General features: G+C 43.7%; 1 protein-coding gene across 4 annotated transcripts in view; it reads right to left on the reverse strand.

The window, feature by feature from the left end:
* Window positions 1-16,274, reverse strand: part of NUP133 (nucleoporin 133) — a 951,293-nt gene that overhangs the window by 75,811 nt on the left and 859,208 nt on the right. The gene's annotated exons all lie outside the window — the stretch shown is intronic.

The following is a 16,274-nucleotide window of genomic DNA, read 5'->3' on the forward strand; positions in this document are numbered from 1 at the left end:
GGGTCCAGGGACGCTTTTGTCCGTCAGAGGTGGACTTGTCGGACTGGGAGCGTTTAGCCAAAGTCCCGGACAGACGAAAAAGCCTCTTTTGAGCAGAAAATGAGGGCCCTTTCCTGCGGAGTGGCCCCTTAGTCTTCCTGGCCTGTGGGAGCAAGGTACACTTCCCACCTGTGACATAATAATGTCATCCAACGAGGTTCCAAAGAGCTGCTCACCAAGGAAGGGTAGGTTCGTCAAGGCTTTTTTAGATAACTGACCTGCAGACCAGCATTTTAGCCACATCAGGTGCCGCAGCACCACTGCTGACACTGAAGTCCTGGAGAGCAAAGGAAGCGTATCCAGGGCCGAGTCACAAACGTGCTTAAGGCCGTGCACTAACTGGTCTGCTAGTTCCACACAGAATGGTGTAGCCTGCTGCTTCTCCAATTCGCGGTGCAAAATTTTTTTTTTTGTATTCAGTAAGTGTCTGCGACACAAGTGCTGTGGCCAGTACTGGTCGTATTGCTGACCCCACAACCGTAAACAAGGAACGGACCACTGCCTCGGCCTTCCTGCCGGTAGAGTCCTTAAATGCAGGAGTCCCCTCTACCGGGATCGTGGTTACTTTGTTTAACCTGGATACTGGGGGGGTCCACGACCGGAGGAGCCGACCATTTTTTAAGAAGGCTCTCCTCAAAGGGGTAGTGCACCACCATTCTTTTAGGGACCAAGAAGGTCCGTTGCGGGCTTCCCCATTCCTTGTATATGAACTTATCTAAATAAGTCAGATACAGAAACACTTTAGGTGTATGGGCTGGCTTAGGGGACCCAAAAGGGACCGCTACTTCAGCAGAGGAACCTGCTGTATCCTGAATTTTCAGGGTATCACACACAGCTGTGATAAGTGCTCCAACTAGTGCTTTGTCTTGTGCAGACCCGGACGGGGACTCATCCTCACTGTCCGATCGGACCTGGTCAGCGTCATCTGAAACAAAAGAGCAGGGGCTGCCAGTCTCAGCGGGGCCTGAGTCTGCATCAGAGCTCTCCCCGGGGAGGGGCAGGGAGCGCTTTTGCCACCTATGCGCCCGCACACCGCCTCCACTCTGGCAACGAAGTTTCAAGTACCGCCCGACAAAGCGTCCAAAGGCACTGCACTGTTTGCGGTCGAGCTGGTTGCATTTGCAGGGAGTTCTGGGGAAGAAACTCCAGTTTCTGAAGCCAATGCTGACCCACCCTGTTTGCCACCCTTGGGGACTTAGGACAGGTACACAAACCCACCCTCCTATCTGCTGCAGACTGAGGGTCCACCACCCCGACCGAGTGCTGTGACATTCAGTTACAGGTGTCTATGTCCAGTATCAGCTCCCAGGTCCCTGAGCAAAGAAAAAAAAAAACCCGCGCTGTTCTGAGCAGCAGGGACCAGCGCAGAGGATAAAAACTGCGATGGGCTACAACAAAATGGCCACCGGGCGCCCTGTATAAGGGACATAATCACAAAGAAAATGGGCACTGAGCTACAGAAAAATGGCCCCTGACCATGTTTTCCAATGAGGCACACCAAAAATGGCCAACAAACAACTGTACACAGTGAATGAACAGAGATAATGGCTGTAGAACAGCGCTATGGCGATCAGCACATGCAGACCTCCAGACACCCAGCAGGGAGACCACAGACACCCAGGGACACACACACCCAGTGCAGCCCCCCAATCTAAAGTCAGAGCCTGCTGGAGGAACCCTGGATAGAGTCTGCCCCCGCTCAATGGCCAGGCTGGGGAGACTACAAGGATCTAGATTATCCAGCCTGTCACCCAGCTGGCTGTTGATAGCAGATCACAGGATCTTAAAATCTTACGCAAAAGGCAAACATTCAGCAAAAAAAAATCCCAGGACCGACAGTCCGGCAGGGAACCTAGGTCATTCTCTAGGCAGAAAAAAAACTGAGCTGCAGTTAGCAGGCTGAGGGGTTATTACCAGAGGGATTGCCCCTTGGTTCTGTTTTTTAACATGTATTACATGTTCTGCCTAGTCCTCTCCTGAAGGTGGCTACGCTTAAGATTACTGGAGCTGTGTCTGTCAATGAACAAAAGAGAAGTAGGGCATGGCATTTTTATAATTTTTTTTTTACTAGTAATGTCAGTGATCTGTGATTTTTATTAGGACTGCGACATTATGGTGGACAGATCGGACACTTTTGACTTTATTTTGGGACCGTTGTCATTTATACAGCGATCGGAGCTACAAATAGCAACTGATTACTGTATAAATGACAGGGGCAGGGAAGAGGTTAAACACTAGGAGGCGATCAAGGGGTTAAGCGTGTTCCCTGGATGTGTTCTAACTGGGGGGGGGGGGGGGCTCACTACAACATGACAGATGACAGGGAGCAGTAGATCCATGTCATGTTGCTAGGCAGAACAGGGAAATGCCTTGTTTACATATGCATCTCCCTGTTCTGCCTCTCCTCACTGCAATCGTGGGCCGGTGGCGAACATAGAATTTGCAGCACCTGCGGGCACGCTCCTGGTAGGTGGCAAAATCAAAGGGGCATACAGGTACGCCTAGTTGCCTGCCTGTGCCATTCTGATGTAAATCGGCGTGTGGCGGTCGGCAAGTGGTTAAATGTAATGCAATAGCAGGAGTTTCTTTGGACTCCGGAAATATGGCAGCTGTCATGAACCGAGTTGAACAGAGAAGTGGCGGCGACCTCTAGAGTTCTATGAAGCGATATAGTCTTGTAATCGGTGAGCACCGCTATCCCTATTGACTACGTCTAATACAAAGAAACGTACCATCAGACTTGTAAGTAGGTGTCTTTTTAACTGGTTAAAAGGTCATTTTGCCTGTTGGCCACTAGGGGTGCACGCAGCATGTGCCCAGCGGGCACGATGACCGCTGGGCACGTGCGATCGCTTGACAAAGTGACAAAGCAGATCTCTCAAGGGAAATTGTGTGTTCATACTAAGTATGGACACCAATCTTTCTCTCCTCCTAGACAGTCCCATCCCCCTACCGTTAGAACACAGTGAGAGAACAGTTAACCCCTTGATCCCCCAACGTTAACCCCTTCACTACCAGTGACATTTATACAGTAATCAGTGGATTTTTATAGCACTGATCGCTGCATAGTTGTCAATGGTCCCAAAAATGTGTCAAAAGTGTCCAATTTGTCCGCTGCAATATCACAGTCCTTATAAAAATTGCAGACAGCCGCCGTTACTAGTAACAAAATAATAATATAAATGCCACAAATCTATCCCCTAGACGCTATAACTTTTGCGCAAACCAATGAATCTATGTTTATTGTATTTTTTTTTTACCAAAAATATGTACACGAATACATCGGCCTAACCTGAGGAAAAATAGGATTTTTGTACTCGCCGTAAAATCCTTTTCTCTGTAGATTCACCAACCAACACAGCTCCTCTCTGTAACTAAATGGGTTTGTTAGCCTGCCACTAAGGCAGGGGTAGAGAACCTTGGCTCTCCAGCTGTTTTGAAACTACAACTCCCATGAGACATTGCAAGACCCGAACAATCACAGGCATGACTCCTAGAGGCAGAGGCATGATGGGATTTGTAGTTTCAAAACAGCTGGAGCGCCGAGCTTCCCTACCCAGAACTAGGCAAAATTGTAACAATGCACAGAATTGTCAGTACCGTCCAGGGGGCGGACCCTGTGCTAACAACCCTCCCTGCTGCCCCAGCAGCCTCAGTACATCAACAAGCAGTATAACATAGAGAAAAGGAGAGGTGGGTGCTGTGTCGGTCGGTGAATTACAGAGAAAAGGATTTTACAGCGAGTAAAAGAAAATCCTATTTTCTCTTATATTCACCGACTGACACAGCTCCTCTCTGTAACTAAATGGAACGTCCCCAAGCAGTGCCAAACGAGGGGTGGGAAAAAATAGCATTAAAACTTCATCTACCATGGCAAGTGGGAACTAGTGAAACTAAACCCACAAAAAACAGCAGTGTACTGAAAAACACACCGCCATATAACCGGGTATTCTCAACAGGAGAGATCCCCAACACCGCAACCTTTTTGCAGAAGTAATGCAACAGTGCAATAACAAACAGTACTGCGTTTTTAATCGAAAAAAACAGGAAAAAATCCCAATTGCAACTACACGGCCGCCTGCAAAACTTTGCGGCCAAAACATGCATCAGCCGATGCACTGACATCTACCTTGTAGAACTTGATAAACGTATGGACAGACGACCAGGTCTCCGCCTTACACACCTGAGCGACCGATGCTTGGTGTCGGAAGGCCCAAGATGTTCAGATTGCCCTTGTAGAGTGGGCTGTGACCGGAAAGGGGGGCACCTGCCCCTTCAAGGCGTAGGCTTGTACTACAATCTGTCTGATCCACATGGAAATGGTGGCAGACAAGACCACCATACCCTTCTTCGGACCAGCCACCGAAACAAACAGCGAGTCTGACTTCCGAAAGGGAGTTGTGGCAGACAAATACACTTTTAGAGCCCTAACCACGTCGAGAGCGTGAAGGGCCATCTCTTTAGGGTGCTTTGGCTAGGGACACGATGATGGTAATACAATGTCCTCATTGATATGAAAAGCCGAGACCACCTTCGGTAGAAAAGATGGTTGCGGACACAACACCACCTTATCCCTGTGGATGACCAGATAAGGCGACTTGCAGGACAAGGCCGCCAATTCCAAAACCCTCCTGGCCGATGTTATGGCCACTAGCAAAACCACTTTCTGTAAAAGGGTCAACAAGGGAATCTCCCCGATATTCTCAAACAGAGGCTTTTGAAGCGCCAAAACCAGGTTCAAATCCCACAGAGGTAACGGACGCACCGGAGGGCCTACAGGTCGTACCCCTTGAACAAAGGTACTCACTAATGAATGAGACGCCAGGGGTCGCTGAAAAAAGACAGCCATAGCTGAAATTTTCCCCTTAATGGTGCTCAACACCTTGCTGAAGAAACAGCAGGATCCTGGATATAGAAAAGGAGCGCGGATGCCACCCTTTCTCCTCACACATGGAGATATAGGCCTTCCAGGTACAATGATATATCTTCCGTGAAGAAGATTTCCGCGCCCTCAACATAGTCAGAATCACCGAGTCCGACAGACCCCGGTTCCTCAGCATCTGGCTCTTAATAGCCATGCCGTTAAAGCCAGTGATGGTAAAGCAGGGTGAAAGACTGGACCTTGAGACAGGAGGTCCTCTCGCAGTGGTAGTCGCCAGGGAGCGTCTGCCACCAGACGCACCAGGTCTGTGCACCAGGGCCGCTGAGACCAATCTGGGGCCACCAGGATTACTGGGATCCCCTCGGCTTCCACTCTGCGCAGCATACGTGGCAACAGTTTTAGCAGAGGAAAAGCTGGTACTGATCCCACGGAGCCACCAGCGCGTCTGCCCACGGATCTCTGCAAAAGTATAAATCCCGCATCTGGTCATTGAGCATCCAAATCTTCCGAGGCTGAAGTGGTTAACAAACGTTTTTTATTGGCGGATGTTACGCAATGAGCATTTCTTCTCTTTATATCACTATGCCCCATATTATCCTGTGTGGAGAGATCTGGAGATTGCTTCCAAACCATTAATAGTTTATGGGCATTCTTGAAGGGAAACATACTCCATACCCATAGTAAGGGGTGAGCTCACTAAAGAGAGATTAGACCCTAATAACCTCTCATTATACGCCAAGAGGCTTATTTATTTTTCTGAGTGCCTAATGTAGCATCCAGCATGCAAAGCAAACATTAGGCCAGCCCCACAAAGTGGGGTTCAGGTTTAGTCCCCGAGGTACAACTGGAGAATAACTGATCCGGAAAACTGCCTAGTTCAGCAAGCAATTAGACCTTGATAGAAGTTTTAGAGAAAAAAAATGAATGTTAAAAAATGCTCCAGAGCAGAACAGGTCAATCACCTAAGAACAATAGCAATAAAACAAAAGTCTCATGGATTGAGTGGGGTTATATGGTGTGCCCTGGGGGGAGTCCTCTAGCTAATTTTTTTTGCCAGTGTCCAATCACCTGAATGTAGCTGCATATAAACAATGGTCTAAAATCCCATGTCCCGTAAGGCTGCTTTCACACTGGGATGTCGGCAGTAAAGCTCCGCTATTTTTAATGGCGCTTTACCATTGTTTTTTTTGAGGTTTTTGCCCACTAGCGGGGTGCTTTTAACCCCCACTAGCAGCTGAAAAAGGGTTAAGACGACCTGGAAAGCACCGCTGCCCATTCATTTCAATGAGCAGGAGCGGTGTACACACTGCTCCTTCACCACTCCAAACATGCAGCTTGCAGGAGTTTTTTTTAATGTCCTGCCAGGGCATCACCTCAGTGTGAAAGCACTGAGGCTTTCACACTGAGACTGCAGGGGAGCTGCTTTACAGACACTATTTTTAGCCCAAAAGCACCTGAAAAATGTCTAAAACCATCTAAAAAGTGTTAGTGTTACGCAACATCCTTTTTGTTACATGGTGCCCATAACCGAAAGAGGAGGTCTAATGAATGATTTGTACAGAACAGAAAAATGTCTCTATCTAAAATGTTTGTCTCTTTCGATGCAGAAACCTATCTTGCTCACTGTAAAAGCAGCAGATTGCATTGCATATGGTTTTTAAAACTATAATCACTAAGATTATTCATTGACTCAACCAGCTGTATTTACCTTAGATGTTGATATATGCTTGCTTTTAGCCCCCATATGCATAGCCAAAGTCAAAATATGGCAGAGCTACCAGAGGACAGAGTAAATGCTCAACCACCTTTCACCAATGTGGGCTTAGATGTATTTGGTCCATGGTCTGTTTTAACCTGTCGCACTAGAGGAGGCAGCGTGGACAGTAAACAATGGGCAGTCCTTTTCACTTGTTTTTTCACCCGAGCTGTACACATAGAGCTACTTGAAGCTATGTCAACATCAAGCTTTATTAATGACTTGAGGAAATTCTTCTCAATTCGTGGCCCAGCAAAACTGCTCCGTTCTGACAGATGATCAAACTTTGTGGGAGCCTGCAAAGAATTTAACATTTGTGACAGCGAATCACAATTGCAAGACTTTCTCAAAGACAGGGGATGTACATGGGTCTTTAATTCTCCACACTCCTCACATATGGGTGGTGTCTGGGAGAGACTTATAGTTATTGCCAGGCGAATCTTGGACGCTATGTTGCTACACACCAAACCTGCTCACTTGACCCATGAGACTTTAAGGCAGAGGTTACAGCTATTATGAATGACAGGCCTATAGTTCCTGTGTCCTCAGACCCAGATACACCTATGGTCCTTACCCCAGCAATGTTGACTCAAAAGGTGAACTCTTTGCCTGCTCCATCTGGAACCATAAGCACAACACAAGTTCATGCGAAACAATGGAAGCAAGTACAATGCTTGGCAGACACCTTTTGGAAAAGATGGACAAGAAAGTATCTGTCAAATCTGCAACGCCATAGGAAATGGACTGAGGATCGCCCAAATGTAAAAGTGGGTGATGCTCTGTTGAAGGACAGCCAAGAGTGCAGGAATGAGTGGCCCGTAGGATGCTCTACCAAGCAGGGATGGCAAGGTTAGAAAGGTGGAGGTCTAGACTGTAAAAAATGAGACCGCTAGAATTTATTTCAGACTTGTAACTGACATTATAGTTTTGATCTTGGACTAGCTAGGATTCCATTTTCCTGTCTATATGTTTTTTCCTGCATAGCAGTAGTTATTTAGGTAGTGACATAATAAATTATGCCAGACAGAGAGTGTTCTGCCCATATTGTTCATAGTAAATGTGTGCAATGTGCTGCTACAGATTATACTGAAATGTTAGTTTACGTTGCTGCCATCTAGTGGTCAGAGTTAGCTATTTTGCCAGAGCTTGACAGGAAGTGGTATTTTACTCAGAGTGAAAGGCAGTAACCTTTAACTGTATTTCCTTCATTTATTGACTGCTCCTGGATCTAGCAGACTGCATGCAGAAGTGTTCTTGATCTATTCCTGGACTAATGATGGAATTGTCTGTGAGTACTCTCACTGATAGAGTGAGGCTGCTGTATAATGTTTACGCTTATATTGTAGTTTTACAAAGTTATTCGGAAAAAAGAATACACACAGATTTGATGTCTCACGTTTCTTGACTTCTGAATTATTGTTAAGCTGTCTGACTAGTGTTATACAACAGTTCAATAACACGAAGCATAACACCCTTTGAGAGGCATATTAACCCAGATTGTCAAAGCACACCATAGCTGTGGTAGTTAAAGCTGTGCCCCCCCCGACCACCACTTAGAGCTGAGGGTATACAGAATGTTCGGTTTGTAGCAAACATGTGAGAAGAGCCACTAACTGAGTCTACATATCTCTCCTTTGTATTTACAACTCTCCACTCCACGTTTTGTCTTTCATCTTGACAAATGTTTATCTCCATCAACTAAACTTTTTGTGATCTTCATGTGGTCTTTAAGATTTATGGTTAATTATACCAGTGTATCTGATGACCATTGTTGTTTCGTCACCATCAGTATTTGCTCATTATTAGCACTGTTTTTTTACAATAAGTTTTTTTTTTGTCCATGATGAGTTTTGAACTATTTGACGATTTTAAAACCATGAACATGGAATAGATCAGTGATGGTGAACCTTGGCACCCCAGATGTTTTGGAACTACATTTCCCATGATGCTCCACTACACTGCAGAGTGCATGAGCATCATGGGAAATGTAGTTTCAAAACATCTGGGGTGCCAAGGTTCGCCATCACTGGAATAGATCTATTAGGCGCAGGACCCCTAGTTGCTGAGGTTCAACCAATGTTTCTACTTGACAGGTCAAGCCTCATTTATAAAATTCACTTGGGTTGCACTGATATCACTTTTTTAAGACCAAGTACCGATACTTTTTTCAAGTACTCGCCGATACCAATTACTGATGCTTTTTTTTTATAGGTCATGTGACAGTGGCACTAATACGCAGCACTGATGGCCACGAAGGAGGCATGGACTGTGTCAGCAGTTTTATTCTTTTCTTTTTAATTTCATTTTTTGCACTTTATTTTTTACAATTTATATATTTTTTTCTTTTTTGCAGTGATTTCTTTTTTGGGGGGTTGATAGTGTCTGTTTTTTTTTTTTTTTTTACAATTTTATGTAAATATTTATTACAATGTTTCCTTGAGCTTTGAGCGGCTTTACTGAAATCTACACAGGGAGATCTCTGATTGTAACGTACCCCACCACACCAATCGTCCACTGACAGCTCAGGTATCGGGTCAAGCATCTGTTTTATTTTTTGATTGATACTTGTTCTTTTTTAATCGATGAGTTTTGTAACCCACTGATTCCATATTCTCTTAATTCTTAAAAGTTATGCGTAACATACACTATATTGTATTATAGAAAAATACTCTCTCCCCCCCCCCCCCCCCCATGTATTTTAGGTTTTCACTGTAGGTCATGTCACTGTCTAAGGAAGTTATTAATTATATTTTTCTGCTTACTAATAGCTCTGTGACGACTCATCTCCTACAACTCCTGGGGCACCGCTGCTAATAGGATTTTTTTTCCCATGACATGCTGTAACTCAGAGTATATTGTTTGATGAGAGGTATTATTGAGAAAAAAAAATGTGATCCATCGTGAAACTTGCTCAGATGTGGGCTTAGTAAAATACTTAAAGGGGTTGTAAAGGTTTTTTCACCTTTTCACTATTTTTCTGGCTTAAGACCAGAGCACTTTTTGCGATTCGGCACTGCGTTGCTTTAACTGACAATTGCGCAAACGTGAGATGCGGCTCCCAAACAAAATTTATGTTCTTTTTTTTCCCCCACAAATAGAGCTTTCTTTTGGTGGTATTTGATTGCACCTGCGGTTTTTATTTTTTGCGCTATAAACAAAAAATATAAATACATATTCTTCTACATGTTGTTGGTAAAAAAAAAATAAAAAAAAATAAATCACAATAATTGATTGGTTGGCGCAAAAGTTATAGAGTTTACAAAATAGGGGATAGTTTTATGGCATTTTTTAATTTTTTTTTTACTAGTAATGGCGGCAATCAGCGATGTTTATTGTGACTGCGACATTATGGCGGACACATCGGACGTTTTTGACACATTTTTGGGACCATTGTAATTTATACAGCAATCAGTGCTATACAAATGCACCGATTCCTGTGTAAATTACACTGGCAGTGAAGGGGTTAAACAAGAAGCGGCAGTGTAGGGGTTAAGTGTGTCCTAGGGGCGTGTATTAACTGTGGGGTCGTGGCTGTTTTTTTCAGATCACCGATCTCTGCTCCAGTCACTTGTTGCTAGTCAAAACAGGGAGATGCTGTTTACATCGGCATCTCCCTGTTCTTCCTCCCCGTGAGACGATCGCGGGACCCACGTGGGTCCCGATCGGCACGCAATGGCACGGCAGCAAATTCAAAGTACGTACCTGTACTCCCATTTGCCTGTCCATGCCATTCTGCCGACGTACATCGTCGCGTGCCGGTCGGGAAGTGGTCAAGGTGAAAAAAACACCTGTCAGTGACCAGCCCCCCAGTTTTACTTACCTGAGCCCTGGAACCTGACCCGGCGGGGACGCACTGTCTCTCTGCCCGGGGTTCTCAGCTCTTGATTGGATTGATAGCGGTGCTATTTTAGTAAATAGGAAGGTAACCCCCCTGGGCGAAGTGCTTCTCTGAGGGGGTTATCAGCTGTGGGGATGAGCCGCGAGAGCCGCCAGTGGACCCCAGAAGAGCAGGTTCGGGGCCACTCTGTGCAAAACGAGCTGCACAGAGGAGGCAAGTATGATATTTTCGTAATTTTTTTTTTTAATTTACCTTTACAATCACTTGGCTGACAATTGCGCAGTCATGCGACGCTGTACCCAAACCAAACGTATGTAATTTTTTTCCCACAACTAGAGCTTTCTTTTGGTGGTATTTGGTCACATTTGCAGTTATTTTTTGCACTATAAACAAAAAAAAGACGGATCATTTTGAATATATATATATATATATATATATATATATATATATATATATATATATATATATATATTTTTTTTTTTTACTATAATAAATATAAAAAAAAATAAAAAGAGAACAAATGTTTCCATCAGTTTAGGCCAATATGTATTCTTCTACATATTTTTGGTAAAAAAAAAAAAAAAAAAAAATCGCAATAAGTGTATATGGATTGGTTTGTGCAAAAGATATAGCGTCTACAAAATAGGGGATACATTTATGGGCATTTTTATTATTTTAACATTTATAGCTAAAAGTCCTGGGTTCCTTGTTACATGTGCATAATACAAATGGATATTAACATTTACAAGTAAATTTGATCCAGGGAATAGACGATTGCCTCGGATCACGCTGTGGGCATAGTACAATTTTTCGTACTTAAAAATAAATAAATAAAAAAATGCTATTAGAATCACTTTAATCCACGAGTCCAGCCTTCTAAAAGTTAATGTGGTGGCAACTAGTAATATATTCCATTAGGTTTACCACTTGTGTGTTAATAGGGATTTTTCAGATTTGAATTAGCTGCAGAAAGTAATTACCGCTATTTAAAATTTTAAACAAATTAAACCAAACTAAGTATTTACACCAACTTTGAAGTTTTCATTATTAAACACACGTTGGAAAGAGTTAGGCCTCATGCACATGAGACGCAGGTGAAAACTCTGCTCAAAAAAAGCTGAAATGCGCGTTTGTGTTTATAAGCGTTTATAAAGATAACATCATGTAGACCCTCCCCTAGCTCTCAAAGCATGTTTTTTTTTTTTAACTATTTCTGCTATTTTTATCATAGTGAGCAGCAGCAGCAGCAGCATAGAGAGCAGTTGTACACTTGCATTTGCCTCTCTTTCTGTGGTATATATTTTGAAATGGATCCCATAAAGAATATATGTCAGGAAATGCTCCTGATGTTGCTCTTGATGAGACAGCAACGTCGTCGCAAATTTCGTGAGAGGTCCAGAGTCAGAGCTCGTCGATATTGATGGGACAGCGAATGCCTGTTGGATATTTCACAAACATGTATGTGCAGCTGCGTACCTAGCCCAACAAATTTTTTTTAATTTTATCTGGATGTCCATTGTCACATTTGATCTGCTCTTAGAAAAAGTATGACCTGGTCTGACATTCATGGACACCAATATAAGAAACAGTGCGTCACCAGAGGAACGTCTGTTGGTAACGATCAGGTATGTGTATATATTTATAAAATATATTTATCTATAGATGTACAGATGCATTTTTTTCTCTGTCCTTTATTTTAAAAAAAATAATGTCTATTTATAGCTAATTATCCAATTTTTTTAAATATCTAAAATTTTCTTGTGGCAATTTTTAAAATGTTTTCATTATTTCTAATATAAAACAATATTAAAATCGTTATTTATTTTTAATCTTAATTTTTTTTTTATTCATTTTTTTTTAGTTTCAAATAGTTTTATTTAAAAGCAAACCTATGTTAATTCGACTTTTTATAATTGTTTTAAATTTATTTGGCCAATTTTTAAATATATTTTTATTGTGAAATATGTATCGATTAAAATATTTTAATTCTTTGCTGCTGTATATGGTAGTATAATATTTTTTAATGCCTTATTAAAATATCCAGAATCCTAACCACTAACCCTACCCCTAAACAATAACCCTAACACTAACCCTACCCCTAACCCTAACAGCTAACCCTAGCCCTTACACTAACCCTAAACAACTCTAACCCAAATCCAACCCTTAATCCTAAACAATAATCCTAACCCTAACGGATAACCACTTACCATAACACCCAACCCTAATGACCAAATTACATTGCCGCAGATGGTCACAGTTGACTTTGAGGCCATGTATCTCTGATGCAGAAAAGTGCATGACATTTTGCGACCCGACTTTGGGGCCCCCTATCTCGAGGTCACTTGGTGATAGGAACCTCATTTCAATTTGGATATGTTGTAGTACTAGTTCCACAGTGTCTGCATACGGAATTTGGGGTTCCTGGCAATAAGTGGCCCCAAGATACGGACCCCCAAAGTCAGGTTTCAAAATGTCATTCTCAGATCATATTTCTGAGTTTTCAGGTCCAAAAAATTAGGTTTCTTTAAAAACGCTTATAAACGCAAACGCGGGTGCCTCGTTTAGCCGCGTTTTGCGTCTGAAACGTGGAAATTTTTGCGTTTGAGCCCATTTTTTGCTTCTGAAAAAACGAGGTTAAACGCAACTGCATAAAAGCAGCAAAAAACGAGACTGTGTGCATGGACACATAGGATAACACTGAATGAGTTCAGGGGCAGTTGAAAAAAGTGTCCAACTGCATCTGAACACGCGTTTAACAGCGTCTCGTGTGCATGAGGCCTTAACCTAGTCTCTAAAGCTCTTAATGAAAGCTATAAACAAACCTGCCTCTTGAAGAGCGCTGCTGTTTTAGAGTAAGGCAGGGGTGTCCAAACTTTTTTCAAAGAGGGCCAGATTTGATGAAGTGAACATGGGTGAGGGCTGACCATTTTGCCTGACATTCTTTGAACCATTAAAATTTGGTTTAAGTCTGTTCGTTCGAGCACCAATACACTGCCCAACAAGAATTCTCTTGCCTTTGTCACGCTCGTTCTTGACACACAGTCGAATGCTCTGCTCTTTAGGGGTACCGTTAATTCTTAATAGTACCCCACACATTGGAAAATGTGGGGTGCTTTTGGTGCAGTGCAATTTAAAAAAAAATAAAAAAATCTTGGGGACTTCTTTCCCTGCATTTTTGTGAGTAGGGAAGTCCATTGAAATGAATGGGCTTCCCTACACGCAGCCACACAGATGTGGATCAAGGGCTTGATCACATATCAGGTTGGAGGGGCAGTAAAACCACATGGTTAAGCTGTTTTTACCACCTCCAATTTCTCTCCCTTTAGCTGCAGAGGGAGAAGCTGGGGGTGTACATATGCTGTGGCTGCAGCTGGAGGTATAGCCAGGGTGAATGGACCTGAACTTCAAGTACACACAGTTGCGGTATAGTGATGCTGCATTTACGGGGTAAAAACAGGTGGTGAGGAGGCAACATAATGCCTCTTTACCGCCATTCAAATGCCTCTCAAAATAGATCTGTGCATGGATTTCTTTTCAGAGGAGCAGCAGTCCTGGCTAATATCACACACAAGCCCTACAAAAGCAGTTTTGATGGTACAAGAATGGGGGTGGGTCTGGATTAAAAGTAACATACACACAGACACATGCACACACATGCATACAGACACAAGCATACACATACAGACACATGCACGCACACACACACATACATACAGACAGACACGTGCACACACAAACATACAGACACATGCATACACAGACATGAATAAAGCCCTTTTTAACACTAATTTATCTTTTAGCATAGTACAGTACCTTTACTGCACTGTAGGGGGAAGCAGAGAGCACAGCACACTCCTCTGCACTTTACTTTCACTTTTGAAGCTCACAAAGCTTCTCACAGTACTGGGGATCAGGCTCACTGGTTGAGAGAGGGATAACCAGGCGGGCCATTCAAAACCGGGGGGGCTGGACTTTGGACATGCCTGGAGTAAGCCGGGGATCAGGCTCACTGGTTGAGAGAGGGATAACCAGGCGGGGCGTTCAAAACCAGGGGGGGGGGGGGGGCTGGACTTTGGACATGCCTGGAGTAAGGCCTCTGAGCACACCTGTCTGTGTCAATCATACTTGGTATTGCTAAAATTACGAGTCTCCCCCTGCCCAGTCTTTTAAAGAGGGGGTGGTGGCAGTTAAAGGGTTAATTGCCTAATTAGCCCAGTGACAATCACTCTCGGGCTGCTGGCACCTAAATTGTGTTCCTGCAAGCTGGAAAATATTTGTGCTGGGTGCAGCTGAGAGTGGCATTGTTTTGTAAGTGACATCGGGGTGTGAGGTTGGCCGGTCCTTCGTCATGAGTTAGGAGGGCAGGGATCTGACACCCGCGTCTGTCACATATTGGTCTCATTAACACCTTATCATCCCGTCAACTCTTCTCTACCTTCAACTCTCTACTTCGTTCTCCACTGCCTTCACCCACCAGCTCAGTCACAGCCCAGGAGATCACCAATCACTTCAACAGAAGATTGATACAATTCATGAGGAGATCTCTACCGCAGGTACAATCATTAGTTCCCTCTTTCAACTCCCCCACTACAGATGAGGTTGCTAAATAACTTGCCAACGCCCATCTTACCACCTGCCCTGAGGGATCCTGTTCCCTCACAAATACTACATTCACCCTCTAAGCTCTATTGTACACTCTCTAACCCACATCTTCAATCTCTACCTCTCTTTTGGCATCTTCCCCAACCCTCTAAAACAATCATTTGTCAGCCCCATACTGAAAAAGCCCTCACTGGACTCATCCAATCTTAACCTACGCCCCATTTCTTTGCTCCCCTTTTTATCCAAACTCCTTGAATGTCTGGTCTACAACCAAATGAGTGAACACCTTGCTGATAATAGCCTTCTTGATCCCCTTCAGTCTGGATTTCATCCTTAACACTCCCCAGAAACTGCTCTGCTAAAATTAACAAACAAACTACTAATGGCCAAAACCAATGGACACTATTCTATACTCCTACTCCTGGACCTCTCTGCTGCCTTTGATACGGTTAACCACCCCCTACTCGCCTTTAGTCTCCGTGACTGTATTCTTCACTGGTTCTTTTCCTACTTTTCCAATCAGACCTTTGGCATTACTTACAATTCTACCTACTCCTCTCCTCTTCCTTTCTGTGTTGGGACCCCCCAAGGTTCTGTTCTCTGACCTCTTCTATTTTCAATCTACACCTCCTCCCTGGGTCAACTGCTAGGCTCCCATGGTTTCCAATACCATCTCTACGCTGACGACACTCAAATCTATTTCTCTACCCCTCAGCTCATTCCTTCAGTCTCCTCACATATCACTGATTTACTAACAGTCATATCAGCCTGGATGTCACACCACTTCCTCAAACTGAATCTATCCAAAACTGAACTTATAATTTTTCCTCCCCCATGTGCCTCCTCCCCTGATATCTGTCAAAATTGATGGCACAACTATAAGCCCATCCCCACATGCTAAGGGTCTAGGCGTAATCCTGGACTCTGAACTCTCCTTTAAGCCCCATGTCCAATTACTGTCCAAATCTTGCTGCCTCAACCTCTGCAACATCTCCAAAATACGCCCCTTTGTAACCAATGACACAACAAAGCTCTTAATTCACTACCTGGTCATCTCTCAACTACTGCAACTTCATAGTCTATAGTCTATCCCCCCTTCAATCCATCATGACTGCTGCTGCCAGACTCATCCACCTTACCAATCTCTCTCTGTCAAT

This window comes from Lithobates pipiens, unplaced genomic scaffold, assembly GCF_037356315.1.
Source record: "Lithobates pipiens isolate NorthernLeopardFrog02 unplaced genomic scaffold, aLitPip1_a1.2 Scaffold_18, whole genome shotgun sequence".
Lineage (NCBI taxonomy): Eukaryota > Metazoa > Chordata > Amphibia > Anura > Ranidae > Lithobates > Lithobates pipiens.